The sequence below is a fragment of the Herpailurus yagouaroundi genome, unplaced genomic scaffold (assembly GCF_014898765.1).
Source record: "Herpailurus yagouaroundi ecotype Mexico unplaced genomic scaffold, PumYag 139, whole genome shotgun sequence".
Lineage (NCBI taxonomy): Eukaryota > Metazoa > Chordata > Mammalia > Carnivora > Felidae > Herpailurus > Herpailurus yagouaroundi.
In genome coordinates, this window is record NW_024412394.1 from 24207204 (window position 1) to 24234003 (window position 26800).

Here is a 26800-nt window from a genome sequence, read left to right on the forward strand (position 1 = left end):
CTTTTTAAAAAGGCAAATGTAATATGTTTTAGATCTCAAGGACTAATGCATGTAAAAGTGCATAAGATTTCCAGTTTTCCTATAGCTTTTCCTTTGTTCTGTCTAATCAGCACAGGCAGTCAAGTCTGATCTGTAAAAACACTGAAAATGGGAAAATGCCTTAGCTACTAATTCTGAAGGTGTTCTAATCAACCCAGACTTTAATGTCTGCAGTATTAGAGGTAATATTGTCCATATGGCCCTCCTTGTAGCCGGAATTACAGAGAAACTAATATTTGTTTGTTGTCCTTCAATAGGGCATGTGTGAATTTTCACTTAGTTGTTCTAATCTGAACTTTTCTCACTGGAATCCACTCCAAAGTCAGCAAAGGGTCACATTTTCCACCATGGAACCTAGCTAAAAATACACTTACATGGATAATAGGGTAGCCCTTGCTGTTTCTAAACAGGCAAGGAATCATGCTCCAGACTTTATTTTACAGTGTTTGTAGGCAATTTTGCAGTCCTGACTTTGGCATATCTTCTTACATCACCTGCATGCCCATATATAACTGAAGACTACATATTGATATTCTTTGTTATTTTGTGGCAAAGAGAAGAAAAACAAGATTCCATTCTCACTAATCAAAAATATACACATATATTGAATGTACACATTCAATAGAGACACACCTTGAGAAGCAATGGCCTTTTTGTGAGAAAAACACAACTTAAAAAAAAAAATCAAATCTGAAAATGACTGGAGGGAGTTTACTAAACCTTTTGGGCAAGTGGGTTCTGGGGCATTAGGTCTACATTTGTTTTAAAGAGCTTTATATGTTCTGAAACTGACTGATCAACAATAATACTGAAAATCTAGGGTGTTATAAAGCTGAATTTTAAAGTACAGCACGTCCAGTCTATGAATGAAGATAAATGTGTTTGAAAATAAAGATAAAAGGGACAGTGAAAACTCTGAAAAATATTAGATGTTAGATGTATTAGATCTAAATTTATTAGATAAATTTTAAATTTCCTCATAAGATTCCACATTATTTTTACTTAGTGGAAATACATTTTTACAGGTCTTGCTTTGTCAAATATAATCTTGTAGGGATTTCGTAGTCCTACACCTGTGAGTTAATGTTTTCCCTCACATAGTTCTTTCAACCATTTACAGGTTTCTGGGTCACTACACGTTTAAAGATACGCAGTAGGGAATTTGAAAATGAACTCCTAAAGCTCAAAGGGATAGCAAAATTATGTATTGATATAATGGTCTTGTAGAGAGCAAGATGGAGTCACTCATGTCAAGCAGGGATCTGTGTCAAGCAATGATGCAGGCAGTTAGGGGTACTGAAGCTATGAAGTATCATTGAGACCAGCATCAGCTGACACCCTACAACTTACAACAAGCAGAAAGACAGGAGGTCTGCAGGGGCCCAAGAATGATTAAATCCCTTTAAAAAGGGAGGATTTTTGTAGCAAACTGTCAGACTCTTCAACCATGACCCCTCTATGTCTGACCACTTAAAAAGCAGCTGCCGCCGAAGGCTCTGCCCAGTTGATCTCTGAACAGAACTGAGATCCTTCACTGCTTGAACCATAATAAGCAGTAAGTGCCAAGAGCTCACTCAGATCCAACTGAGGCCCTATCTCAACTGTGTGCTCACAGACTAACTTCGTGTTTAGTTCATTATCTTCCTAACCCTGTGTATGTTGTTTGTTGTGTACTTGTCTTGTGTTCTGTTCCATATGCTGTGTAAGAAGCCAAGTAAATCACATGGTGAAATGTCATTGAGTTTGGAATCCTGAACCTGCTTCATAATTATGTTAACCTTGCTTTATGACTGAAATAAAGCTGACATTGTAGAAACACACAACTCGAGTGTGCTTTCATAGTGTGCTCATGACAAGTCTATAAAATGAGATAGTGACTGAAAATTTCATTTATTTTTACTTTCTTACTCCTGTTTTTTGAACTACTTGTTAAATATTATACTGAGCTAATAAGAAATCAGACGAAAGAAATGTAGATATGCACATATTTTAAACACATGTTTATTTTCAAATTTCATAGATATATGATAGGGTCTGATAACTGAGGATCATACTTATACCAAAGTTGATTTCAGGAGTGAAAGGTAGAGCAAAAACATGAGTAAAGGACTGCTTTCTGGTGAAGGCCTCCAGTTCCGACTATTGAAGTTTCCAATGTTGTCGGCAGTGACTAGGATTATCTTTGGAGGAAAGTACCTAGAACCAAACCAGAGGTACATATTGAGAAAGGCTTCTTGGGAAATTTCTCACATACAATAAAGGGTTGTATTATGGCAACAATATGGTATATACTTACAGAGCAGAGTCAATTCTGAACTAATGCCTGAAATGAAGAAGTGCAGAATAGGTACCAATGGAGTGGGTTTTCTGTTTTAGGGGTCCTTAGACATTAGGCAAGAGAGGAGAGTGGCCAGGAGACAGTGGCAAGAGGGATGAGCAGGGAATGGATTTCATCATATCACTAAAAGGGAAGAGCTGGGCTCTATGTATGGGGGATATAAACTACCCCAAAGAATGACATCTTGGAGTTTGGTGCATGTGTCCAGGGCTGAGTTGAATGCTGAAGACTTTTGTCAAGATTCTGCATATACTACCTATTGGTGTCTTTTGGTTCTGTGGCTTTTTAAACTCCTTAGTGAGAGGCACTATTGCTTTAGAAAGAAGTTATTTTAAGTTGGGAGCTCAAGTCATATCTCCCTTTTTTTGATGAACATTTGACTATTTCCAAAGAAGTAAAATTTTATCCAAGTTTAGGAGGTAAGAAAAAGAAAGAAAGAGAAAGAGGTAAAGAAAGCATTTTACCTGGAAGAGATACATCAGTAAGTTTTTGGAATCAGAAATATAGTACCTTATTTAGGAAATGTCATTCTTTCAATAATCATTTTTTAGCATGCCAATACTTTGCCAGTACATGTCAATACTTTGGTAGATATTAATTAGAGCTATAAAGACGAATAGGAACTGTTTCTGCCCATTAGAATGTAAAACTTACATTCTAGTGGAGGATAGAGACAAATAAGCAAAAAATGACAATGCAGCATGTTCCATTTTCTGATGGATTTTCTGGAGGTAGACTGAGAGGGGAGGTATACCTCACCAAATCAGGAACAAGGGGGAAGGGTCAGAAAATATTTTCAAGACAATAGTGCCTGAATTAAATTTAATTATCAAATATATGTGCTCATGACTTTGTGTACAAGGCTGTCTGTTGAGTTTTGACGATGAATATATCAGTGGCATTCAAAGATGAGTTAGTATTGGGCCTTAAATGGACATGGTTAATTTTGATTTGATAGAAATGGAAGATCATTTAAGTTTTCAAACTGGGAGCAACAATATGGTGGAAATACTTCTAAAGCTTTCTTTCAGTAGGGCAATCAGGTGAAAGGGGATTGGAGGAGGGAGGTAAGCAATGTCAACCACTTTTGTGTGAAGCAGTGGAGACCTCACTGTAGGATGGTGGTTGTGGGGATAGCACAGATTGTCAGAATGTGAGTCTGGAGTCTGAGTTTATTTCAATATTTCTTCCTCAAGAATGGACATTTGGCTGAAACTGGAGGAGAAAAGAAAGCCATATATCAATCAACAGGAGCACCCAACTGGTAATTGGTTTGAAGACTATGAAACTCTCTGAAGATGTAAATACAGGGTTTGAAAGAGATATGGAAATGGATTATATGGAGAAGGTAAAAGTTGGTTGCCAGATGTAGGTATTAGTGTCCACTTATATGCCCATTTATTCCTCTAACAGGGCTGGTGTTGTTTTTCTAGCTTTATGAAAATGTTCTGAAAGAAAATGGGAATGATTGTGTTTGTGAAAAGACTGGCACCAAATAATTTGAGGATGGCTGGTAGAAATGTGCAAATCGAAATAAAGTTTAATATTACCTGGTAATTGGTAAATATTATTTTAATGCTAAATGATCTTCAGGAAAAAAAAAGTGTGTTATGTGACACTTAGAAATGGACCTAGTATGAGAATTAAACCCTCTCAAGATAATTTATCATGATAAATATGGAGAAATAGAGGAATGAAATACTTTATGAGCACTTGTGATATTCCAGACATTATGCTGGGTGCATTATTAGAACAAAATATGTCTTAAATTAGAATGTATACATATTGCAGGGCACCTGGGTGGCTCAGTCAGTTAAACATCTGACTCTTGATTTCAGCTCAAGTCATGATCTCATGGTGACTGAGCCCTGTGTTGTTGGGCTCCTTGCTGGGTGTAGAGCCTGCTTAAGATTCTCTCTCCCTCTCCCCTTCTCCCACTTGCTCTCTCTGTCTCTCTAAAATCGAAAAATTATTTAAAAAAGAATATGTACATATTGCATTTTATCATCTTAGTGGGAGAGTTTGATGGAATATTGGTTCTTCCTTAAAGTTATAGCATAAACAATTGAAAAAAATAGTTTGGATACAAAAAGTGAATGTTCAGATTCAACCAAAAATGTTTAGGCAATTGATAGCAAAAGGCATATTCTTGATTATACATATTTTCTACCTTTGTTAATATGTAGTTATATTTGGTGGTGCCTATGCTTTAGGGTCAGTCCCTATGAGGACAGCAAATGTTGATCTCCCTGTTGGTAGAAGCTACTTTCTGACAGGGCCATTTTTCTTAGGGATGGATTGCATCAAATTCATCACTGCCACAAGAAAATTAGCAAAACAGATATCTTACAGATCTCAGTTTGAAGTAATCATCTTCATATATGAAGGGCAGCATGCAATTTCACAAATATAAATGAAAACCAATATTCTCCTTCTTTAAACATTCTAATTTATTTGAGTTATCTTGTTTGAAGTATTCATGATTTAAGGTAAAAAAAAAATGAACTGAGTAAAAGCCTACTTAGAACAAAATAAATTACCCTTTGATATCCAGTGTAGCAACCTAGTATTTGAGAAAAACAGAACTTCACAAAAGCTTAATATATTCAGAATTTGACAAAGTGTGACCCATTTACTGAAGCAGAAAATGCACCACAGGTTTTTCAGTGTTTCTTTTTTTTTCTTTCAAAAGCAGATAAATCATATTTATCAGAGAAATAAAAGAACTGCTTTTAGACTTATTGAGGAGAAAATTGGGAAAGAAACAGAGACGGGAAAAAAAAAAAACAATTCTGACTCAGAAAGATAGTTCCCAAATAAAATGTGGTGGGTTTTAAAGATTTCATAGGAATGTCAGAGTATGGGAAATGTTTAATGAATTTATATAAAAGAAACTACTAGTTAACTTTAGATTTCTTCAAGCTCTTTAGATGCTGTGAGGATATTGAACAGTTTATAGAAGCCACACGTTCATGTTGCCATTTCATAGGAAAATTCTGAGATTCTTGTTGTCAGGATTTTAAATATACTGGAAAAAGGATACAAAACTTGTATTCTACTTATGTATTCTAAGTACTCATTTCAGTGACGGCACTTTTTACATTTTTCTGCATGTTCCAGTTTGTCAATTCCTTGAAAATGGGGAGCTACGTCTAATATGCCCTCACATGCCCAGTTCCTTGTACTGCATTTAACACAAATCGGTTGTATCAACAAATGTTTGTTGGCTATAAGATTGAAGAAATAAAAATAGGAGCCCACGGACATTTCTTCATCCAAGAGTATATATTAACACATAGAATGAAACACTTTTACATTAATCAAGCATTTAAAATAGATGAATATGATCACTGATTATGTTTAAATATTTTATCCTTCCAAAAAGAACTTACATAAAAGAAAACTCATTTCATTTATATCACCTAACAATTTTATAAAATACTGAAAAAGCATCTAATTGTAATTACTATTACTTCAAAAATTCCAAATGGTGAACATATGTTGACAAGCTAGAGGAATGACTGAGAGATTTCACTTTTCAATCATATTTTTAGATTTCTTGGGTCATTCAGATTTTTTTTTTTTTTGATTCATACTTTAAGCAAAAGTCAAAAGTGGGACTAAAACTGAGTTGTCTAATACTGCAGGTAAATTTTAAATTATACAGGATTAAAAAAGTCTCTCTGTCAAAGAAAAAAAAAAAAAAGTCTTTCAAATGCAGTTTCTTTATTCATTAGCAGTTACTCCAAGTGGCCTGATGGTGCAGATCAGATGTGGCTGGAATGAGTTGAGTCCACAGTGCTGCAGATGAAATTAATTAAAAAAATTGGAAATCGCTTTTGGGACCCTTGAAAACCATTTCCAGTCTGAAGCCACAGGGCTGAAGTGATCAATAATGGTGGCCATTTGGCACATTCATTGCGTTTAGTGAACACAGTCACAACTCACTAAAAGCATTCTTATAAGATTGGGATGGATTTCAATTATCTGGTGACTGACAGAAATAGAGCTTTTCATGAAACTTGGAGGGAGTTGCACTGCTCCCCAACAACTCTCCTCCCCCTGATTTTTACAACTTGGTTTTGTTCACTCAGAAAAAATATGTCATCTCAGTACAGACTACAAGTAGTTGATCAGCAACTATGAGCAAAATTCTCCCCATGATTCTTAATGCAGTTTATTTTAGGAAAGCATCCCCAAATTGTGGATCTATTTCAAATACATAAAGTCTAACAAATGTAGGAATAAAGGCTTCATGAAAAAATGGACAGTGAGCTGGTTTAATCATTTTATTAATATTCAGTAGGATCATTTCCATCTCTGCAGTCACTGCCCGAGTTCAAGTAAGCATTAATTTGTATCTAATAAAGTGCCATTAATACTGAGGATCCTTATAAATTGTTTTTGATAAATGAGCAACATCTGGATTATTGCCTCAGTCTCTTAACTTGTCTCACTTATTCAAGTTTCTTCCAATTATTACCTATTTTATATCTAACTGCCAGGAAAAAACAAACACATAAACAAAAACCCTCTCTTCAATTTCCACCAATATTTAATTCCTTGCTTATGAAACTAGAGTTTGCTTTTTCAAAATTCTTGTGCCTGAGATTAAATTTTTTCCACTGATTTTCCTAAATCCTTATTTCTTCTTATTCAGTTAATCTCTTACTGAATTTATATTCTTTTTTAAAAAAGAAAACAACAACTATGTTTTAATTTTTTGGTGTTATAATCTCAAATAGGGTAAGTTTAAGAACTTCTACAATGAAAATACTAGCCTGTTGGCAAACAAAGACTAGAAGGTCTCTGTGACATCAGGAAATGTCCCTTTCTCAGATCTAAGTCAGTGGTGACTTGGGCAAGGACAGAAGGAGATGTGGGGTTGCAGGTAGAGTGATGACTAATGAGGACTTTCTCTTTGTTGCTTCCTTTACTCCCTATTTGTAACACCGTATCATCTGAACACAAGAGCTTTTACTATTCGGAGGGACAGTAAATATTTTCAGAGCAAATGAACAGTGTAGTTACGAATCAAGAGTAATACTGAGTATGTATTTTAACCCTTTAGATGGGGTTTTCTGAGGTTCTAGTGTCACAGTTGCATATCACATGGAATTGAATTATGTCTTGTCTTAATATTTCATGTTCCAAGTGGGGACATGAAGATAAACTTCGATCAAAACTCGCTAAAGGCATGAGAGAAATGAGGAGACTTTCAAAAGTCTGGTCGTGTGGTGTGAACCTTCATGTGGATAAATATTAACTTGAGCAGAGAAATTTTAGGCTTTGGAATTAAAAAAAAATTGTTTTAATGTTTATTTATTTTTGAGAGGCAGAGTGCGAGCAGGGGAGGGGCAGAGAGAGAGGGAGACACAGAATCCAGAGCAGGCTCCAGGCTCTAAGCTGTCACCACAGAGCCCGATTTGGGGCCTGAACTCACAAACTGCAAGATCATGACCTGAGCCGAGGTTGGACGCCCAACCGACTAAGCCACCCATGTGCCCCAATAGGCCTTGGAATTTTAATTGAATACTTTTCATCGCCAAGCTTATTTAAATGCCTAGATTCGTTCATAGTTTCTATGTCACTAGAGAGTTATTTCTGAAAATAATATTGTCTTTGTCTTTATACTCTTCGACATCAGTTACAACTTTCCACTTCATGGAATCCCAGAGAATCTGGGCACATCTGCCAATCAGCTCTGTCATGAAGTGTCAACTCTATTATGAGAAAACAATTTCAACAACAATTTATGAGATCAAATATAGAAGCGAGCTATTGAATTTACTTCTTCACTTGTTTTGCTTCTGTCATCCCGTGTTGAGAAATACATCTCCCACAAATACATTCTCCAATTTCTGCCAAATTATGCCCTTAACTGAGTCTCACACCTAAAATGGACTTTCTCATTTGCCCAAATCATTCTGTTCAGAACTGCCATTTTAACATTTCCAAATGATGCTTTATTCATTTCACTTATATTTTCCAATGACATCCCTACAAAATGAAAAAGAATCTTTTTATTTCATATAATCAAGGACCTCCATGATTTGATTGCTTTTTACTTGCTCAGTTTTTCTGTATTAACCACCTCCCGAACACTGACTGCTGCATGTGACTCTGGAACATAATTTATACTTATCCACTTGGCTTCTCATCTCCAGCTTGGCCATTTTCTCACTATCTCTTCTATTCCTGAAATGCTCTCCTCTTCTCAGCCTACATCTACCAGCCACCCTCCCCTCTATGGACTTTCCTGGATTTCCCCAACTGCAAGTTCTCTTCGTTAACAACACGCACATAAGACTTTCCATCTAATACAGAGGTTTAAAACTACAGGTGATTTTTCAGTCTTTAGATAAGGGTGATATCTGCACATATTTTTGGTTGTCACTAATAAGAAGGTGTTATAGCTCTAGTGGGTAGAAATCAGGGATGCTGCTAAACATCCCACAATACAGGACAGCTCTCCACCACTAAGAATGATCGGGTCTAAAATGTCAATTGTGCTACTGTTGAAAAACTTTAACTGAATCCAATTTGAAACCTCTATTTCAATCCTGCTTATAATTTTACTTCAGGGGCGCCTGGGTGGCTCAGTTGGTTGGGCGGCCGACTTCGGCTCAGGTCACGATCTCGCGGTCCGTGAGTTCGAGCCCCGCGTCGGGCTCTGGGCTGATGGCTCGGAGCCTGGAGCCTGTTTCCGGTTCTGTGTCTCCCTCTCTCTCTGCCCCTCCCCCGTTCATGCTCTGTCTCTCTCTGTCTCAAAAATAAATAAACGTTAAAAAAAATTTTTTTATAATTTTACTTCAATAGGTATATGTTTAGTTATGTGTATTAGGATATAAGCCTCTGGAATAGCAGGACAACACCTTATGCAGAATTTAATTTCCTCACAAGTCTAGCACAAACTCTGGTATATGAGTACACTCAAAAATATTTGAAAATTTATGTGATATGGAATACATAGAATCAGCATGCAAGAAGAAAATACTTACCAACCAAGCTACAAGTTCAATATATACTTTCTTTGAAAGCTTTGAAAATTCAACTGTCCATTTGAGGATCTTTAATGATGAAAATCCATTGGCATTATGCTAGTAAAGAGAGAATGTCCGGGTCAGTATATATTTATTGTCGATAAGCAAAAACAAAGACATATTACAAACATTACTGTATTTTCACAGTAGATGAAAATGGTAGAGTCTGAGGTTTTCAGGGCTAGTATATTTATCCTTAATGGTTATCTTCTATTTCTCCTATGGTAGATTTGTTCAGCTGTCGTTGTTATTGTTGTATACTATGCCACAAATAATTCATCCTTGCTTCATGAAGGTCTCTCAGCTTCTGGGAAGTATGTGTTGGTTAAATCAGCTCCAATTTGTTTGTATTCCTCTAAGTAGTGCATCTAGCTGTTGGGCAAAATAAAACATTAAATTATCTTGCCAGCTTGCTATAAATATTTGAAAATGATTGCTATTGGAATACATAAACAGTTTTTTAAGCTTCCTTATGAAATAAGCTGATGCATGTTGCTTACTAATGGAATATCTATGTTTACATCATGTCCCACAGTCTCCAATATATAGAAAAAATGAGTGGAGCCGATGTCTCCCTGTTCTAGAAGACATGTTCAAGCAATCTGCCTGCCATTCAAAATCTTCCCAAATCTGCCCCCTACTTACCTGTGTCTCTTTCACAAATGTCCTGAATCAGCTGATTTATTTCACTTATAATCTCTTGAATGCTATTTCTTACTTCCTCCACCTCTAAGGCTTTTTTTTTTTCCTTTCCCCTCAAGTTTTTCAGTCATAGGATGAGTTTCTCTTTTTAGCTCTCTCATGCCTGTTGAATTGCTGGCCGTTCGAAACCATCCATGTCACATGCCAACTTCCCTAAAAAATCCTTTTATCTTCTAAATCCTGCCTCTGCCTTTAAAACATAGCATCTTATACAGCTTAATTAACTTCTACTGACATGTTGTTGCCATTATATTTGTGCATTATTATTTTTGCTTTTCCTTCAGATTGTGAAGCCCTGTAGCAGTAGGGACCATGATTTACAGACATCTTTGAATCATATTCAGCACTAGTATACTGTCCTGTACATAGTAACTATTCATTATACAGTAGTTGAATGGATGTTGAATGAATTATGGTTTTGCTTTAGAAGTAGAAAATAGGGTGGCAACCCAGCTATAAAATATGAAATGAAATGTGTTTTTCCAATAAATAAATGTCAAGAATAAATGAAGGGAGGACTGTTACAGACATAATAATTAAAAGTGATGTCTGAATCATGTTTGGATGTTGATTTGACCAAACTAACTACAAAGGAACATCTTTGACATAATTGGAGAAATGTGCATATAGAATAGGTACTGGATGATATTAAGGAGACATGATATGACAGAAGTGTGTTCATTATGTCAGAAATAGATTTTTAAAGATAGAAATGTGGGGCACCTGGGTGATTCAGTTGGTTAAGTGTCTGACTCTTGGTTTAGGCTCAGGTCATGATCTCATGGTCCGCGAGATTGAGCCCTGTGTTTGGGCTCCATGCTGACAATGCAGAGCCTGCTTGGGATCCTCTCTCTCCCTCTCTCTCTGCTCCTCCCCTGCTTGAGCATATGCTGTCTCTCTCAAAATAAATTAATAAACTTAAATAAAATAAAATATTGTAATAAAAAAGTACTAGAGATAATGAAAGAGTTGGCACCAACTGGCAAAAAATATTGATAATTATTGAAGCAGAGTGAAGGCTACATAGTGTTCACTATACAATATCACTCTAGTTCAGTGTAAGTGTAAATGTTTCCACTGAAAGTTCAAATAGATATATAAAGTTCTATAGAAGAACCATAGGAAAGTAATCTTTCAGTCATTTTATATATTTATTCTAAGGGACTCCAGTGGCTTGTCTAAAATTTCATTTTACAATGTTTAACCCAACACTTAGGAGCCAACCGAACATGTGAAAACATTGCACTAGTATCACAATGTCCTACTCCTTTGGATGGAACAGAAGACTATGGGGAGCTTAGTAAGTCATTCTGGAATTTTATCCTTCTCTAAGGACCCCCTTTTTATTATTCATAACTATCTGGCTTGAAGAATGTTAGTGTCAACATAATAGCTAGCTGCTACCCCCAGATGACTTTAACTCTCTTATGCTGAGAGTGACCAGCTGCCCTGTAAAAAGCAAAGAATACATTTTTGTCTTTGCTGGCTGAACTGGATCCAGTCACCCTTAATGTCATGGAAGAGAAATGATAAGAAAACTTTTCTTTAACAGACATACAAGGGATCAGGTAAGTCGATACAGAAGCTGTGGACATTACCAAGTAGCAGATCCTACAGACAGATGGCAAAGACAGAACACATATGAATGTGTGATTTGAACACGAGACTTGGTGTTGTCAAGTCTTTCTCTCATACTCATTCTTGTCTTTCCATCTTTGTTGCCACTCTCCGAAACAAGCTCCTCTTTACAACTCCTTCAGGTGATGATACAAAAGCTGCTAACCTTATCTCCAAAAGCATGCCCAAACCACCCCCAAAAGCATAAAACCTGTTAGAATCTTGTGCTTGATAAAGAAACCCAGCTTCCAAATAAGTCCTTCAGCCTTCCAGCTTTCAATCACCAACATGCCCTTCTTTCTATTGACAGCTACGCACCTCCATTTTCCTGGGGGCTACTTCAACATCTTTCCTGGTGGTCTTTTGGCTTCTAATCTTTTCTTCTTCAACACACACTATCAGATGGTTCTAGATTAGGCTTCCTAAAATATGGCACTTAGACCAGTCTCATGTTCAAAAGCTAGCAGTGGCTTATAAATGCTATCACAAAGTCCACTTCCATTCACTCAGCATTTCAGGCCTCACAAATGTGTCTGGAGTCTACTTTTAAGCACTTGAAACTGTAAATCAACGGAACAAATTGCACTTCCCTGAAAATACTCTACCTTTGGGTCTCCACTCTTAGGCTTATAAATGTTGTAATTACATAAAACCTCTCTTTCTATACATTTCAGCTTGAGACCCTCCAAATCTTCTTTCATCTTCCTATAGAACTTTAGTCTTTCTTGTCTCTGTCAGACTCCACCTCTTTCTCTGTAAGATTCTTCCAGCTCTTCATGTGTATCTTTCTTGGACTATTTCTTCTCACGGGTATTGCAACATGGTATGAGCTTCACTTTTTTAATTAACCCTAAGTTTGTTTGTTTTTTTAATGCTTATTTATTTTTGAGAGAGAGAGAGAGGGAGAGAGACAGAGAAAGAGAGAGACACAGCACGAGTGGGGAAGGGGCAGAGAGAGAGGGAAACACAGAATCCGAAGCAGGCTCCAGGCTCTGAGCTGTCAGCAAAGAGCCTGAAGCGGGGCTCAAACTCACGAATGGTGATATCATGACCTGAGCCAAAGTCGGATGCTTAACCGACTAAGCCACTTAGGACCCCCTCCAATCAACCCTAAGATTTTAAGAACACAACTTATTCATTTCACCTTTGTATCCCTAGTCTCTGGCACAATGCTCTGTGCTTAGGATATGTTTAGTAAATATTGGTTAAAGGGCTGGTAGAAAGAATACTAAAAATTCTATGCAAAGATAGAGATCAAGGCAAAGCAGTGTTTCCACATGTTTAAATATTAAGGTGTTTAAATTCCAATTATTAAATAAATTATTGCCATTTATTTGAGGCTGTAACAGTCATTAGTTTAAGTGCATCTTTACATTGTTACATTTAATCCTCTCGGTTTAATAACTTGCTGGATGAGAAATGTGAGACTTGGAGAGATTAAGTAACTTATCTATACATGGTCTATCTGATTCAAAATCAGGTCTGTTTGAAGTCAAGCCTAGTCACTTTTCTATTATTATGTCTGGGAAGTCCTAGGGTTTAGCAGATATAACTCAAAGGATGCCTTAAGAGATTAAAAAAAAAAAAAGACTCATACAGAAGATATTCCCTTTACCCATCCCTTACTTCAATAACAGAAGATTTTGTTTTTTGCAGTGAATTTTTTTAGTTTTTATTTTTATCTGCAAGGAGGGACATACACTTTCTCATTTTCACATTCCTTTGTTAACTATTGTCTTATATACTTAAGGATTTCATATAGTTAATTTGTTTGGAGGCACTGAAATATATAACCTCTCACATAATGTAACAAGTTGCATTTGCTTCCCCAGAGCAGGCGTGTCATCAGCCTATGTGTGTTTAAACCGTACCATCATATTCTAACATCTATGTTCTAATCCACTTTGGCATCGTTCTCAGAACCAATTTGTAAGTCCTGTAAGAAAATCAATTTCATTACTTGACATTCTCAATTTCATTTTGCTACAAATAGTTTTAATTCTTTGCAGAAATTCTTCAATTCTGAAAGGATGAGGACAATCATGAGGATACTTAAGATGTGGTTTTCAATTTATTTATTTATTTATTTATTTATATTTTTTATCTTTATCTAAAAACTTTTTTTTAATATTTATTTTTGAGAGAGAGAGACAGAGTGTGAGCTGGGGAGGGGCAGAGAGAGAGAGAGAGAGAGAGAGAGAGAGACAGAATTAGAAGCAGTCTCCAGGCTCTGCTTCAGCACAGAGCTTAATGCGGGGCTGGAACCCATGAGCTGTGAGATCAAGACCTGAGCCGAAGTTGGACACCCAACCAACTGAGCCACATGGGTGCCCCAAGATGTATTTTTAAAGCCAGCTCCCCAAAGGAATTTAAAAAATTATTTGGGTGATGCATGGCTCCCCAAGGTTGGCACTTAAAAGATAGTTCACTTAAATGTGTAAATTCTGGTGTGTGTGTATTCTGATCTGTATACATAGAGACATATATGTGTTTTTGATATATATATATATGTATATATATGTATCGTTAGAACTTATATTAACTAACTACTACTGTATCAGACATTTCAAAAATTTTAAAAAGATATTTCTTGTAGGGATGAAGGTGATAGGAAAGATTTCTTGAAGGAAATGTATTTGAATAAGTAGTCCATGGAGCTCTGGCATGGGAGATGGATAGCCTTAGGATTTGGCATAGCATTTCCTGGAATGCAATTGTATGTGGAAGGGGGTGGTAGTGAGATGGGTGGTCAGATGTGTTGGGAAAACTACATGCCTCCCTGGAGGCTTATGGAGCATAATATTAAAGGCTCAGAAATATTAGTCAGAAAAAAAGAGTTTAGCTTTATGTTTCCAACTCATGTGATAATGGATCACCCTTACTTTCTCTATATAACCTCTGATAACACCCCCATTTCCCATGTCAATAGAACGGCTTTTTAGGCTGATGATTATGATGGTGGTAGCACTCATATTTCTTCCAGGAAACACATATTTTGTGTGTGTGTGCCTTGGACAGTTTAACATCTACAAGTTGTATGATTATGGAAAATTATTTAATCTCTCTGAGCCTAAATCTCCTGATTTGTAAAACAGAGATAGTATAACAGCTATTCTTAAAGTTGCTGAGAGGATTAAATGAGTCAGTCCCTGTAAAGTGCTTGGAACCATGTTTAGTTGCTCAGTAATGGCATGATCTTGTCAATTCCCTAGCCTGCAAGAAAGCATTCATGTTTCCACACAGTGGCAGTTTTTCCTTTTGGTAGTTTCCAGTTACAGGAATGTTATATAAATGAGCACACAGTGCTGTAGATAGAGGTATGTTTTTCCATAATGAACAATAAATAAACGCTTGGAGCAGCATGTGCAGTATAATAGTTTGTGTTTAGAGAGCACTTTTAGATTTAAACAAAGTAGGTAGGGCCAAAAAAAAAAAAAAGAAAAAGAAAAAAGAAAAAAAGAATACACAAACTCCTCACCTCGACAGGACCATTTATTATATTAGAAAAAATTTATAGGAGTGCCTGGGTGGCGTAGTCTGTTAAGCTTCTGACTTCAGCTCGGGTCATGATCTCCCAGTTCGTGAGTTTGAACCTCGCATCAGGCTCTGTGCTGACAGCTCAGAGCCTGGAGCCTGCTTCTAATTCTGCCCTCCCCCCGCCCCTCTCATGCTCTGTCTCTCAAAAATAAATAACTATTAACAAAAAAAGTTATATGGGCATTATTATTGGTATGCAAATGTAAAGCACTGGGGAATTGTAGAAAGAGGCCTCAGTATATATTATTGATCTGTCCATCATTAAGATAATTATTCTGATTTCCTGAGCTTACAAAGTTGTAAAGGCTATGGTCTTTGTACTTTGGCTTTTGCCTGTGTTCAGAACAGTCCCTGAGGTTCCTTGACGATCACAATACCAGAAAAACACCTTCCAGAAAAACACACTTCATCACCTATGCAATCAGAAAGATTTATTAGGTATTTGGACTCTTTTGTATCTAACTTTTATCAGGAAAAAGCTCGTAGAAAACGAGTATATATATATGGTATGTATTCAAATGTACAACCTCTAATCTTCATAACCTCTAATAGCATAGATCTAAGGATAAAATCAGATTACCGAGAAATGATTGTGAAAGCATCCTATAGATGCTAAAACATCATGAAAATATGTTTACTGGTAGCAACAATAATAAATTAGTGTGTGGGATTTTCATACTTAGGTCTAAGTTTTACTTATTTCATATCTCAAAGGAGGTACCAACCTCAGTCAGTATTTTCACCAACAGATATCAATAAGTCAATAAAACATAATGTTTATATAAGTTAACATGTAATTATCTACAGTTATATATAATCATAATTACATAAGTTAAATACTGAAGTCTAAAACATTTGCTAACCATTTCTCCCTGACATAGAAATTAATTCAGTTCCGTTTTTAGTTGTGACACATAGAGCTTTTAAAAATCATTTATAAGACACACTTTTTAAATTTTGAAATCAGGGTGCTTCTCATAATCAATATCCAAAAAGTTGCTGATTACTTATTTTTTTTACTGAAAAGCTTTCATTAACTATATCTTACAACTGATTCTGTTTCATAGTTCAGGAAGTAGAGGATATTGTACCACCATGTGTCTAGAGACCTTTTGTGAAGATAAATGCATTCACTCAATTAGCCTCCATCATCTTTTATGCATTTCATTTATTTATTATTTGCTATGAAGTATTTATGAGTGCTTATTCTACATCATTAAAGGCTGTGATGTGTGTCACAGACTTCTCTAGTATTAGTTTTTGTTTTCACAGGCCAAATTGTGAATGATGTACATGTATCTTAGTAAAAAATATACTGAAGCAATGATCTAATGCCGCCATTGCATTCTGAGACCAGCCTTGCCCCTCTAAATGAGAATCAAAAGCTATGGCAGTGAAATCACAAAAAAGGGGTTCCAATTAAGAGAATTATCTCAGAGGTAACTCATATTCAGATCTTATACAAATTGACCTAACATGCCACTTTTTCTTTATTTTAAATTTCATACAAAGAAGCAAAACCGAATTAATATAATGACATTGTAAGGTATACTTTAAAAAGGCCTTCTGTATTATGCCAGCTTGAGTCTTTGTGAAATTAGCTGCCTTTCTAATTACTTACGATATTTTCATGTTATTCTGTTATCTCTACATAGTCCCTATGGTACAGCACTGGGGAGCCCAGTGTCCCAATATCTTTATGTTAGGGTAAGAGTGGAATCTGACTTTGTAATGAGAAAGAGAAGTGGCCAGTCATACCATCATCATGGAAGCAAAAGATGTCCTAGTGTTCCCCAAACACTTGAAGCCCTCTGCCACCACATTAGCAGCACGACCCTTTCCTATACCCATTCTAATACAGTCAGATTGTGCAATTCATTCATCTGTTCAGTCAGAAAGTCTGTATTTTGCACTGTCAGGTGGTGTGGTAGATCCTTGGAATTTAGAGATGAACACACATTCTGCCTCAGGACAGCCTCATGTGGAGACAAATACTAACCAAGAATATGTGGTATAGCAGAAACATAGAAAAACCACAGGAGCAGAGAAGAGGGTGGTCATTCCAATGCAGCTTGGCTTGATGGGGGAAGAGACAGGGTTTTGTCCTGAAGGAGCCAGTGTCTGGCCTGAGTGATAGAGTATGAGTAGGAATTAACCAAGTGGTTATATTTACATGCTTTTCTTCTTTACTAGATCTCACATTCTGAAACTTCAGATTTACTCCTGAACCCTCCTGCCTTATTTCTGTATACTCCTCTTGAGGTAGTATCATTGACACTCGGAGGCCTTTAGTGCCATCTCTATGCTACTTATATCCAGGGAGACATCTGAGGACACATCTTTCCTTGGAGCTTTAGGGGGTATTCAAGGATTTTGTGGCTGATCAAGGAAAAAGATGTGACCACAAGGTGGCAGTAGCACTCACAAACTTTATTGGGAGCTGCTTTGGTAAATTCTTTGGGAAAATCCCGCACACCAGGGGTCTGTCCACTGATGTTGGCCCAGGGCTGCTGCTCAGAAGGGGAGGAGGACAGGGGAAGTCCTGGGGGGGGGGTTGGAGAGGGGGCTTCTGTATGTAGGCACTGTGGCTCAGCAGCCTGGCAGGCAGTCTTTGGGTCAGAGAGCTCAGAAGGGCAGCCAGGGTTGGAATTTCCATGGCCCTGGGGTCATCTAGTGCTAGCAGATATGGGATGAAATTTTACAGGGGAATGCAAAAACAGGAAGGCTCTAAATGGCTAAAAAAATCTTCTTGTTTGGCCTATTTTAAAAATAAATGGATGTGTAAAAATTTGATTTTGTCTCTGGCGGGCTTTTGAGCTAATGGGTCTCAGCCTGCAGTGAAGAAATAAATGACCTAGGGGCCATCTCTGGCTCATTTATATAACAGCTTCACATCAATATAATCAAATGCTTATTTAACATCTCCATTGGGGTGTCATGAAGGTATCATGAAATTGACCCAATCAAGATGGAACTCCTCGTACTTCTTTAGTTTTTCCTTTTCAGTAAATGGAGCTATCAGGCAGATTTGAAGCAGAAAGTTAAGAGTCATACATGGTTCCAGTCTTTCCAGTCTCATCAAGTTTTGTCATTTCTACCTCCTAAGCATCTCTCATAATTTAGTCATCTACATCTCCATTGACAAATCTCCAGTCTAAGCTAGAAATCTCTCTTGCTTGGATTACTCTAATATTCTGCTAGGTCGTCTTCTTATTTTTACTGATATCCCCTTTCGATGAATTCTCCATACAGCGAGCAGGATTATTTTGAAACATAGATCCTGCTTACCCTAGCTCCTTGTTTATATACCTTTTAGCAGTGCCCGGAGAATGTCCCCCCCATCTGAAAACCCTGAGTGATCTCACCTTTACTCGCCTTCCTAGCTCTTGTCACACCATTGCTTCCCATTGCTCACTGGTGTCCAGTTACAGACCCACTGACTTGTGCACGCTCTTTTTCACACCACGACCTCTGTCCCACTGTTCTTTCTACATGAAATGTGCTCCTCTCCCAGCAATTTGAATGGATGTTACCTTTTCTGACTTCAGGTGTAGCTTAAATGTCCCTTCCTCATCGAGGCCTCCTGTAATTGCCTCAATGTAGCTCTCATCCTCCCCTCTACCCACCTTCATTATTCAATCTCAAGCTCTCCATTTACTTCTGGGGTAACAATGATCTTAATTTATAATTGAGATATTTATAATTGAGATATATCAAACCCTCTCTAGACTCCAGGCTTCATGAAAATAGATACTTTGCCTTGTTCACTGCTTTTGTTTGCTTTTTTTTTTTTGGCTTTTTAAAAGAACTCTAGTTTCTAATATAGTGCTTGGCACATAATAGAAACTAAATAAATATTTGTTAAATGAAATACATTTTATACTTTCATAAAGAACAAATAAGCAGGGAAAGGTGCAGTCAAGTGGAGGATTTTTTCCTCTTTTTTTTTAAGAGCTAAAGGTGTTATTGTATTATGTTATACTGTTAACATGGAAAATTTGATGCCTTCCTTGCTAAGGTAAAGGAATTCAAAGAACTATGGGGAATATGAATTGCCTTTAAATGATTAAGTTTGGGGGCGCCTGGGTGGCGCAGTCGGTTAAGCGTCCGACTTCAGCCAGGTCACGATCTCGCGGTCCGTGAGTTCGAGCCCCGCGTCGGGCTCTGGGCTGATGGCTCAGAGCCTGGAGCCTGTTTCCGATTCTGTGTCTCCCTCTCTCTCTGCCCCTCCCCTGTTCATGCTCTGTCTCTCTCTGTCCCAAAAATAAATAAACGTTGAAAAAAAAATTAAAAAAAAATAGATGATTAAGTTTGAAAATCATTGAAGTAAATTACTTGTGAGGCCTTAACAAGGCTGGGGTGTTTTTGTTTGTCTTGTTTTTTGTTTTCATTTTTGTTTTTGTTTTTGCTTTTTGGCTGGGGGTATTACAAAGTAGATTGTGATCAGCTATTCTCCAAATTTTTTAGAACAAGAAACATGAAACAAGAGTAATCTTCATATTTGGTATTTAAAAGTTGTATAAAGGGACATTGTCTATCAGGAGTAAGAATTAAAGAAAAACTGCTCAAGAGGACATAACAAAACCTTAAGAATTCTTTCTAGCATGCCATTTTATACCTCTAATGCATCTATGGCTATCTTCCCTTTTATACTTACTGTTACTTATATGTACATTCTCTCTTTTTTTCCTTACTCAGTCTTAGCGCAAATTAATCCCTTCTGCATTAGAAGTAAACCTGCTTTAATTTGGAATTGTTCACAAAAACAGTAATACAAAAACTAAGAATATGATTAGTGAGCATTTACTGTGTGTCTACTATGTGCCAGGCATTATGCTAAGGGCTTTACATGTTCTAACTTATTTAATCCAGTAAGTAGCCCTATGAGTTAGGTGTTATTATAATCTCCATTTTGCAGATGAGGAAACAGAAACAAAGCAAGGTTACCTACTTGCCTGTGATCTCACTGTTAGGAAATAGTGGACCCAGGACTTGAAATCAGGCAGTCGGCCTCACTGTCCTTGTTGTCAAAAACCATACCCTGTTGCTTACTCCTGTAATTATGTCCTGCTCTTTCTTTTTAGTGATCAGAAATTTAGGTAGGGGAATGGGGTGCACATAGTATCGATATATCCTTAAGATATCAGGACTGTGCTCACAGAGAGGAAACAGAAGGCTGCCGTGGTAAATGTAGGAATGTCCAATTTGTTTTTGTTACGCTATTTGGAAACTGTTCACTTTTTGCTGAAATATTTGTTTTTATTAGTGGGAAGCACCAACAGTGAGCAGTAAAGACTTTCTTGTCTTCCTCTTTCTTCTTTCCAGATAAAAACAAACTGAGAAGTCTGGGAGGCTCTTTCTTGGAGGAGACATTATTGCAAGTCTGTGAAATTTTACAGTAGAGAGAAGAACATTGACTCCTTTTCTATGCTTCCATTTCTTTCCTCCTTTCACTTTTTGGCCAGTACAATGTAAGATCTGATGTGATGAGAGTTGGAAAGAATTCTTTGCTCTCATAGCTTCATTCATTCACATGTTATTTATTCAACAAATATTTCTGAGTATGTACTATGTGCCAGGCTCTGTGTTAGGCTTGGGTGTTAAGTGGTGAAGCAAGTCATGGTGAAGAAAACCTGTAGAGGGAAAGAGAAAAATGAAAACATAACACACACATGTATACACCAACACAAATGGTTTTTTTTTTTTTTTGGTGTATATTACTTACACATATACATGCTTATACTTACATCTATATTTTACACATTTATATAAATCTAACTTGTTTACTTTATGTGCTTATTCTACATATACTTTATAAACATATACATATATATGTACATATGTATATATACTTATGTATGTATCTCTATATATGTATATATAGCTAGATACAAATTATCCTAAGTGCTATGAAAGAAATGAACAGGTTCCTTGACAGAGAACCAGTTATGGATTGTGGGAACTACTAGAAGGGCATGGTGAGTCCTTAGGGGGGAAGTAGCTTAGGGATATAAGGCTTTAAAGAAAAGTGGCAAAGGGGGTCTTGTCCCCCTGCTGCCCAGCCTAGTCCACAGACCTGGAATAATGGAACAGCTCAGAGCTGTGTTCTGTGTGGTTGACCAAATGCCCATGGCTGTAACACACCGACATGTTCATTTGACAAGGAACTAAAAATACTAGCACAGATACTGGTGAAATCGAGAAGACATTTAGTTCATAAGCCTATGTTGTGAACATGCTGTGAGGACATATAAAAGAAAAGTACCTCTGACCACAAAGATCTGAGTCTAATTGGGTAGAATAAACAGATGCATGAGGAATGGCACCAGAGGCAATGGACCAAAATGTGCAAAGAGAGCCATTATAAATGGAAGAAACAGAGCATGGCTGAGCTCATCCTTTTCAAAGGAAATGAGTTAGAGGCATGGCATTTATTTTATTGATGGTGGAGGCAGTGGGAATATAGTTAGATGGACACTGAAAATTAGGGCTTAAATTTAGGAAGCCAAACACAGAGGATGCAACTTCTACTGAAGGAGACTGTAAACAAGGCAAAGATTTGAGAAGCTCCGTTCCAAACTTGTTATAGTACCTGTGTGCCTGTTTCCCTATTTATCAATGTTGCTTATCGATAAAACACAGCACTTCCATATGTGGGGCACAAACACCAGGCAATTTGTGGAATAATCAGTGTCTCTTCTATGTTTGTTAGTAAAATATTCCTAGTACAAAAACGAAACAAACGTTTCATCCCATGATTCTAAAATTAATTTTTGTCCCGCGTGAGAGGCCTTGGAACTTTCAGCAACAGTTCAACAGATCTATTTTTGAATAATCCCTGAGTGCCAAGGAAGTTATGGAGCAGCAGGACTACAAAGAGGAAACACAGTTCTTTCATTTTGGAGCTTATAGGCTAACCCAAGACAGAGAGACACAGGCATATATATATCATACAGTGCAGTCTGGGGACCCGAACAAGGGACAACCAGCGTCACCCTGATGATGTGTAGGAAAGTTTAGAGAACACTCCTAGAAAGATGGTTATTTGAGAATTGATAGCACAAGAAAATAGGAGGAAGGAGGGTCCTTGCAGGATGGGGGAGAAGTGTGACGATGCAGTAGGATGAAGTGTAGGAAAAACATGAAAAGCCTTTATAAAATATTATTTTTAGAAACTCAGCATTAAGGTATGTTTCAATGTTCAAGTCCAAACTAATTTTAGCAAATGCACGGGATGTACAACCCTAGTTTGATACTTTTGGATTGAGATGATATTCATAGAACTAATTTAAACTCCTTAAAACCATTTTAAGATACAGAGTTGTTTTGTGACCCAAACTTCCTTTCATGGAAAGAAAGAAGAGGGGCAGAATTTTAGAATAACAACAGCTGATAGATCCTATTCCAATCTTGTCATTCTTTTTCAAATATTTATTTACTTTTTTTATTATTGGGCGAGTGCAAGCAGGGGAGGGGCAGAGGGAGAGGGGGACAGAGGATCTGAAGCAGGCTCTGTGCTGACAGCAGCGAGACGATGCAGGGCTGAAACTCAAGAACCCCGAGATCATGACCTGAGCCAAGGTCAGATGCTCAACTGACTGAGCCACCCAGATACCCCTCCAGTCTTGTTGTTCTTATATGTGGAAATAATCTGCGGATTCTGGCATCCTTTTCGACTTTCTTTGAAAGGTATTAACATTTGTGAGAATCACAACCGATAGGTGAACTTGCAAGGTGTGGCCAGAAAAAGGGGTCAGACTAGGCTGACAAGTGTAATGGCTGAGAGTCTTGTGACACTGAGGTTAAAAGACACAAGGAAACGTACTTTTTCTCTGCCTCCGTCTCAGGGATACAGCAGCATAGAGCAGGCTCCAGGTAAGATTTATCATGTAACTAAGGGGAAGAGCTGCAAAGGGAGCAGTGATTGCAAGAGTTCATGCTCAAGAAGGACCTCTGAGATCTTCATGATGAGTACAGAGGAACTGTACTTCCCACAGTGTTATTTGCCTAAGAATTCAGTTGACCAGGTTGCCTTTGTTAGATCTTGGGTCAGTCGGGGTCCAGTCAAGGAAAATGGGATCTACCTGTGATATTCATTAAATGAAGGATTCAAATGTAGGGAACTGATTAAAACATGAAGCAGGTGATAAAAGAGACAGAAGAAGGGAGGGAGGGGAGGGTGGGTGATGGGCATTGAGGAGGGCACCTTTTGGGATGAGCACTGGGTGTTGTATGGAAACCATTTTGACAATAAATTTCATATATTGAAAAAAAAATAACAGAGCATTACAGATGAATTAAAAAAAAAGAGAGACAGAAGAAGCCAACCAGAGAAAAGTGAGGCAACAGGAATGAGCTGTAACCAACCCCAGCTTCAGGGACACAGGTTAAGAACAGGCTGCTGTAAGGCAGGAGGCATGGGTTACCCAGGTAAGAACTGGAACCGTGGCAGGCTTCGTTGTTGGGAGGCAGGCATGTTAGAGACACAGCTGCTGCCTGAGAAGGTGCAGGAGACAAACGATGTCGAGAGAAGGGCCCTGACTGCTCCCTTCTTCCCCATCTCCTATGTCCTCCCAGTGTCCCCATCCTCAAGTCTCACTGGCAGAAGCCAGCTACAGTTCCCCTGAGACTGCCCTCTGGGAAGGGAAGCCTCAGGGGTCAGAATTTCCTGCCCCCTAGTGAGCCAGAGAGAGGGCTCTCTCAAAACCACTCAAGACGCCATCAAGAGAGTTAAGTTCTAGAAATCATGGGACTATCTTGCTGACAAAAGGAAGCCTTCACTCCAAAGAATGGGTTCTTAGAAGTTTTGAGTATAAGAAAAAAAAAATGTTTAAAACATGTTTCCTCTTTCTCTGCTTTTCGTGGATAGAAGGTCAGCATAACATCAGAACATCTGCATGCACACCCCTAAACTTAGTTCTAATTTGGCAAAAACACTCATCAGTAAAGAACGCTGATTTTTTTTCCTCTAAAAGAAATTGCATTTTAATGTCCTATTTTGTAAAACTTAGCCCACATTGAAGATTTTCTGTTTGTTGTGCTAGTACATTCTACAAATCAGAAAATCCCTGAATTATCAAACAAAGGCTTATTTGCCTAAATTACCATGCTGGCCTGACACTGAGATGTGGGGTTTGTTTTGAGTCTTTGCACATTTAGTGACCTGCGGTATTTTGATAAATGCCATTGCCTAGAACTATTCAGTAGGAGGTTTGGGCACCATCTGTGTTTGTTTCTGTAGGAGCAGTAACTGCCTAGAGAAAAATCTGATGCTCATTTCAAAGATGCAGTATAAACAAAATTCAAGATGATGGCTTTAACATAATTATTCCACCTTTCATTTACATAGTACTTTATGCATTTCAAAGTGATTTGATATGCTTTCATTTAACGGATCTTCACAGAACTTACGGAAGTTAGGTATGGGCTTCTAAAACATGTAAAAGCTCAACAAGGAAAATAACACTGAAAATAGGCAGTCTTTTCAGAGAAGACTATAAAATATCATATAGTTTCATCTCCTGCTGATGGTAATAGAAAATACTTATTGAGCACCTACATTCCCTGTGCCAGGTACTTTAAAAATGCATCACATAGATTAACTCATTTAATCATCAGAACAATCCTATGACGTAGGTATTATTATATTCTTATTTTAAGGAGAGAGGGACTAAAAGAGATAGGGAGGTTAACTGACATAATAAGAGATATGAGCCTTAGCAGTGTAACAAAATACTGTCTTTCTCAAGCAGTGGTTTTTTAAATATACACCTAGCAAGCAGTGTTCTTAATTATAGACATACATTTATATTGGGTTTCTTCTTTCAAATTGTGCAAGTAACTCAACAGTGTGCTGCTAAACTGGCTTTTCTTTCTGCCAAAGAAAAAACAAAGCCATGATTTGTAGCATGCTATGGTTTGAATGTTTGTTCTGCCCCCACCCCCTAAATTCATGTATTAGAATCCTAACACCCATGTGATGGTGTTAGAAGGTGGGGCCCTCATGAAGGGGAATGATGATCTTATAAAAGAGATTTCACAGAGCTCCCTAGCCCTTCTGCCATGTGAGGATAGAAGAAGTCTGCAGTCTGGAAGAGGGCCCTCACACAACCATGCTGGCCCCCTAATCTCAGATGCCCAAGCTATGGAACTGAGAGAAATTAATTTCTGTGTTTAAAAGCACCAAGTCTGTGGTGTTTTTTAAAAGAACAACCTGAATGGATTGAACTAAGACAAAGCCCTGGACAATTTCCATGGTATAGGTAGTCCCACCAGAGTCCACTTGACTACCAAAGTGAAGTCACTGAAGAGATGCACATATTTGGATCATTGGCATATGGGTCCAGCATCCCAGGGGCTGACTGAAATTACTGTTGTACTCAAGACGACATGTAGGCTATGGATGTGATGATCCACTCTTGAAATGTTCTTAAAACACAAATTCATTTTATTTTCAGCTGTTTTATGCAACTCAATGTGAATTAAACTGTTTTAGATATGTTCACATTCAATCACTGCTTATAATGAATTTTGTAATCATGTTTATGCTGGAATGTTTTTCGCCGATGATAATCAGGCTCGTCTGGGATGAGGCAGTCATGTGGCAGCTGGAGAGGGGAGAGGAGAGGCCGAAAAAGTGCAGCTATTTATATGATGATCAGTAGATATATACCTTGAGCCAGGTACCAGTCATTTTTCAAACCACAGATCCTTAGGTTATTTTGCAGTCGGTATGGTTACTAAGAGTCCAGTTAGCAATCTGGAAGTTCTGGGTTTGGGTTAACCTAAGAATTCCATGTGTCTATTACAGAATATAGTCACCTCAAGAGTCCATCTAATGGTCCTTTAAGGAAGAGTGGCCATTTGTTAAAGCCCCTCTAGCCTAGAGCCATGTCTGAACCAGAAAGCATGGGGATGGACAATCAGGACTTCCCTTGAGTGGTACCAAGGCTGAGCACACAGCCATCCTGTTCTGTGAGAGCTGCTTCTACCCAAGCTCCTCCTTCTGGATCCTACCTGTCCCTTCTCTAATACCAAAAATAAATATCTGCCCTTATTGTCACAGCTGTCTCACGTTAAAAATGTTTTACAAATACATGTCCACAACTAAACACCATGTAATGCCTTCACTTTCCTTTTTTATTCTCCAAAACATACATGAATAATAAATTAAAAGCTTTGTCATCATGTCACCATATTCTTTTCTCATCTGTGTTTTGTTTTCTGTTTATTCTTTCTTCTTTCTGTTATTTTCTCCCCTAGGAAACTGTTTCCAAAAGTATTATAAAATTCCACTGGGGGAATATAAATATCTTCTTTATATATATATATATATATATATATATATATATTATATATATATATAATTTATATATATATATTATATATATATACATTATTTATATATATATATTATAAAACAATAACAACATTACTAACAAAATGCTAAGAAAACTTGGCATGTTTGGTGTTGGGAAGATGCGATGCAGCAACATAAAGTTTCTAAGTGATCTTTATGGCAGTC

At 37.5% G+C, this 26800-nt stretch overlaps 1 protein-coding gene across 11 annotated transcripts in view; it reads right to left on the reverse strand.

Annotated features, from left to right (window-relative positions):
* Nucleotides 1-2012: 2012 nt before the first annotated feature.
* Nucleotides 2013-26800, reverse strand: part of KHDRBS2 (KH RNA binding domain containing, signal transduction associated 2) — a 645642-nt gene continuing 620854 nt past the window's right edge. For 7 of the 11 annotated variants that reach the window (XR_005789813.1, XR_005789812.1, XR_005789810.1 and 4 more), the window contains 2 exons: nucleotides 25549-25704; nucleotides 20521-20909 (listed from right to left, as the gene is read on the reverse strand). The gene's annotated coding sequence lies outside the window, so the exon portion shown is untranslated. Of the gene's footprint in view, nucleotides 2236-9378; nucleotides 9793-15692; nucleotides 17403-20227; nucleotides 20910-23101; nucleotides 23183-25548; nucleotides 25705-26800 lie in introns of those variants that run through there. The other 4 variants (XR_005789805.1, XR_005789807.1, XR_005789804.1 and 1 more) reach the window with 4 other exon arrangements.